This window comes from Alligator sinensis, unplaced genomic scaffold, assembly GCF_000455745.1.
Source record: "Alligator sinensis unplaced genomic scaffold, ASM45574v1 scaffold768_5, whole genome shotgun sequence".
Classification (NCBI taxonomy): Eukaryota; Metazoa; Chordata; order Crocodylia; family Alligatoridae; genus Alligator; species Alligator sinensis.
The window spans coordinates 2,081,037-2,086,041 of record NW_005841991.1 but is presented as its reverse complement, the minus strand read 5'-3'; the positions used below and the strand labels follow the sequence as shown (position 1 = coordinate 2,086,041).

The window sequence follows — 5,005 nt, the reverse complement described above, 5'->3', positions numbered from 1 at the left end:
TGCTGTTGTGTTTGGAGACAGACTATGGCACCTCCCAGCTACCATATTTACCATGAACGACTGGTGCCCCCCGAGATTGGGGGGCCACCATTTATAGGTGGCAGAGTCGGTGGCAAACAGCAAGTGGAGACCGCCCGCAGACGCTGGCAGCAGTGTCGGCAGCGGGGGAGAGGGGAGGAGGAACAGCGAGTGGCAACCAGGGACCACCCACAGATGCTGGCGGCCAAGTCAACAGCAAGGGCAAGGGTGTGGAGGGTGGTGAGCAGCAACTGCCTGCAGAGCCCGCGGCAGCTTCAGTGGCTGCCAATCTCCAGGGAAGCACGTGGCCCCCCGTACCTCCCCTACGCATCGCCTATGACATTTACACGTACTGACAGAGGCCTGGCTTAGGGCCATGTTGCTTACCCCGCCAGTTACTCTGGGCTTTCAAACACCATGCTCCTTTTATGGAAGTAGTGCTACAGCTTTGAGATTATTTCAATGTAATGCTGCTATTCTCAAGGGGACTGGCACATGCTAGTCTGTGTTTGAGGCAATACAGCTGCCAGAGGTTCTGTTTCAAAACAGAGATTAGCTCTGGATGAAACAGGTGGTTCTGTTATATTCATTTTTGTCCTTTTTCCTAAATTTTCAACCTTGAAACTGATTTGAAAGAGCAGATCATTTATTAACCAAAAGCTAGCAGGGCGAGATATTGCATACCAATATATAACAGTTTCCTGAAGAAGAATTGATGCCAAATCCTTGCAGTCTCACTTTCTTTATGGTAATTTTCCAAGACTCCTGCTCTCCAAGACTTCCAAGACTCTCTGCTTCAGTGCAATTAAGATCCAGATGCTGGTCACTAGATGGCAGGCTTCAACCTCCTAAAGCTGACATCAAGCTTCACTTTAGAGTCTCCAGCTAGCAAGGTCAGTGTTTGCTGTAATGATAGGTGGGCTTTCTGAGGTACCTGCTCACTTTAATAATGCTCAGAACAGGATAAACAGGAGAACACACAAAAACACTCATAAAGCTGACTTTGTTTGTCATGTGCTTAGTTTGGGAAGAATAATTTTCTAATAGCTTGTCATGTTTGATTGTTTTACCATTAAAATTCCTGCCTTTCCTAATAAATCACTTTCCTGGTGTTAATTTAAATGTACCAAGTAGAACATGCATTTCTGTAAAACAAAAAATCTTTTGGGCCTCAAGGCACTACAACACTGCATTAAAAGGACAGAGGCACAAGGATAAATAGGAATAAGATCTCAGGGTATGTCTACACTTTGGTCACTAACATGAGTTCGGTGTAGTGTAGATGCAAGTAAGTCAACCTTAACATAGCTAGCTCCAGCACTGGTAACAGTCTAGCCACAGTAACATGAAACTCAGTATGAACCACAAAACCTGCGTACAAAGCTGACAGTTGCTGCCTCTGGGCTACTGCAGCTAGATTGCTTCTAGCTACTTAAAGATTCCCTATATTGCACTGCAGTCACAGTCAACATACCCTTATAATAGGGCATATACAAAATTAAAACACTTTCTATATTAACAGAGACATAATTAGCCCCTTTGGGAGATCGAGGTTATCTGGTCTTTAGAATAGTTCTGAAGTCAAGTATTTCCTCCACCACAGTCCAATGGCTAGGAAATTGGCTCCGAGGTTGGACCCAGAGAGTAGTAGTCAATGGTAGCAAATCATTATGGCGCTCCGTGACCAGTGGTGTCCCCCAAGGCTCTGTCCTTGGACCAGTTCTCTTTAACATCTTTATCAACGATGTGGACATTGGTGTCAGAAGTACACCAGCCGCATGATGAGGTGGCCGAGTGGTTAAGGTGATGGACTGTTAATCCATTGTACTCTACACGCATGGGTTCGAATCCCATCCTTGTCGGTGATGCTTTTCTCCTGCCTATGCAGGGGGTCAGACTTGATGATCTATTGAGGTCCCCTCTGACATCTATGAAAGTTTGCTGATGACACTAAACTTTGGGGCATAGCTTCCACACCTGAGGACAGGCTAGTGATCCAGGCTGACTTGGATAAGCATAGTAGGTGGGCGGATACAAACCCAATGACGTTCAATACCGATAAATATAAGGTACTCCACCTTGGGGGGGAAATAAAACCCTGCACCATACTTATAGGCTCAGTAGTGCTACGCTTGCTAGCACCATGGCTAAAAGAGACTTGGGGGTCATGATTAACCACAAGATGAACATAAGCCACCAATGTGATGTCGCAGCTGGTAAAGCAAACAAAACCCTGGCTTGCATCCATATATGCTTCTCAAGTAAATCTCAGGATGTCATCTTCCCACTGTACTTCGCCTTGGTGAGGACACAGCTGGAGTACTGCATCTAATTCTGGGCTCCACAATTCAAGAAGGATGTTGAGAAACTTGAGAGAGTCCAGAGGAGACCCACATGCATAAACAGAGGGCAAGTGAATAGGCCTTATGAAGAGAGGCTGAGAGCCATGGGACTCTTCAGCCTAGAGAAGCACAGGACCTGGTGGCTGGCTATAAGTATATAAGGGGTGTGCATCAGGATCTGGGGGAATGTCTGTTCACCAGAGCACCCCAAGGTATAACAAGGACTAATGGTTATAAACTCCTCCAAGATCATTTTAGGCTGGACATAAGGAAAAATTTCTTTACTGTCCAAGCCCCCAAGGCTTGGAATAGAATCCCTCCAGAAGTGATTCAGGCACCTACTCTGGACTCATTCAAGAAACATTTGGATGCTTATCTTGCTGGGATCCGTTGACCCTAGCTGACTTCATCCCCAGGACAGGGGGCTGGACTTGATGATCTTTGAGGTCCCTTCCAGCCCTAAAGTCTATGAAATCTATGCAATATCTAGTTCTTACACCCAGCCAATCCAATATTGTTCCTTATCACATATATACTATAATTTTTTTTCCAAAGCATTTTTAAATGACTCAGGCAACTGGGCTTCCTCCACTTCCTTGGAATATTTCAACAGGTTTCACCATTGTTTCCTAATGTTTTGCTGTGGCTGCTGGCAAACTGTGGCACTCTGAGCTGCAGTGCAGCTCCTTCACTGCCACTTGTGAACTCCCCTGCAGCTGCTCCACACTGTCACTGTTGCTGTGCTTGGCAGCACAGATGTGGCGGTGAAGGAGCCACACCACAACCTAGCACAGCATGGGCTCCAGGCAGATGCAGCTAAAACTGCCTGGTGGTGGTGAGGCTGGGCCACTTTCCTCTGTGCTGAGCAGCATTTTCTGCCCAGGAGTATAGGGTCTGAGCCAACAGGGGCTGGATGGAGCCAGGCTACATTGCTCAAGCAAAGAGAGGAGGATCCAGCCTGGCTCCATAGGCCCCTGCTGGCCTGGACCCCATGCTTCTGCTGCCCCACTCTGGACCCCACCAGTGCTGGCCCCAGTGCACCAGTGCAGGCACCATACTCCCATCCAGTTGTTGCTGTGCTCCATGCTCCCACTCACTGCCCCTTCATCCCACCTGCCACAGCCATTTCCCCACTCCCCCCTGGTGACCTACCGGTGGCTCCAGCACCACCTGGTTCCTAGATGCATCACCGGGACTGCAGGAGCATCTGAGATGTGGTGCCAGAGTGTGGGGGCGGGGGGAGCGGAAGTGGCAGGAGAAGGACAGTGGTGGCATACAGGGGAAGTGGCAGAGAGTGGGAACACAGGACCCGTGCCAGTGCCCTGGGGCCAGGAGCAGCAGGAGCACTGGCAGATTCTTTGCCCAACACAGAAGGGTGGGCTGCAGGCAAACTTTCCCCCTACCCCCAAGCCACAACCCTCCCCAGCCACCCTCCCCCAACACTCACAGCCCCCTACAAAATCCACACACACCCACACAACCACACCCACATGCCTATCAACCCCCCACAAATCCCACACAGATATCCACACCTTTCCCCACACCCCACATACCCACAAACTTATACCCACCCTCCCACAATATACAAGAGTAAGACTTCATTTTAAGCTATTATTCTATCACCTTTATGTACACTACACAAACACATGTAAAATCAGGACAAAAATATTTTTTGAAATTAAATTAATTAATGTTGTAGTAAATGTTTGATTTTTAGAATATAATTTGGTATTTTTCTGGTTCTGAGATGACAAGCCCCCTTGCTGAAAAGAATGCTTCCAGGGGGCAAGGGGAGGGGACTTCTAGTGGCAAAGGACAGGGGTTAAAGGGAGGGACTTCTGGTTCCAAGATGGTGACCAGGGGGTGGGGCACCTGTCAAGGGTCAGGGCTACCCATGTGGCCCTCAATGACTTGCCAAAACTTGGTAAGGAGTCCTCCACCCAAAATAATTGCCCATCCCTAGATAATGTCAATAATAGTATCTATATAAGGCTACTCTTGTGCCTTAATAGCTTTTTACTATTACACACATTTCCTTCTACTATTTCCTTCTTCTATCACAGCTGGGATTTTGTCTCCTTCCTTCTTAATTAAATGGCAGCTTTCCAGGGCAGTGACTAAATTATCCAGTAATACCCAGCCTAAAGCAAACAAAATGCAGGATGGAAATTAAAGGTGACCATTAAACTATATATTATTGCATTTACTGTATATCCCACTTGAAGGCTGTGGGGCACAGGGGCAAGAGGGAAAGAAATATCTGTGGAATACATAAGTGAAAATTGTATAAGTGTGGTTTGAATAAAACACTACTGTCGAAAACCAGAAAAACAGGAGAATGTTAGCCCATATAACATGTTCTCATTGTAAAAATTAAATATTTAGTTATGACTTAATAAAGATGGAAAACTGCAGAAGTCCTTTACTTCCATCAAAATATTTAAAAAAAGAAAAAAGCAATGGATAAATTATACAATAAAGGGCACTAGGGCTTGCGTCCAATGTTGATTTTCCTTAGGTATGATACATACTTTCAGTTTGCCAGAGGCAACAAAAACCAGGTTGATTCTGAGGTCTCAGATTCTTTTTCCTATTTAAACCATTCTACCTCCACACTTTTTTTTTGGTTTTGTTTTGAGGAATCA

The 5,005-nt window shown here is 46.3% G+C and overlaps 1 non-coding gene across 1 annotated transcript; it reads left to right on the top strand.

Moving 5' to 3' along the window:
* Positions 1 to 1,798: 1,798 nt before the first annotated feature.
* Positions 1,799 to 1,880, top strand: TRNAN-GUU. The gene has a single exon. It is a non-coding gene; the product is annotated as a tRNA-Asn (tRNA).
* The last annotated feature ends 3,125 nt before the right edge of the window (positions 1,881 to 5,005 follow it).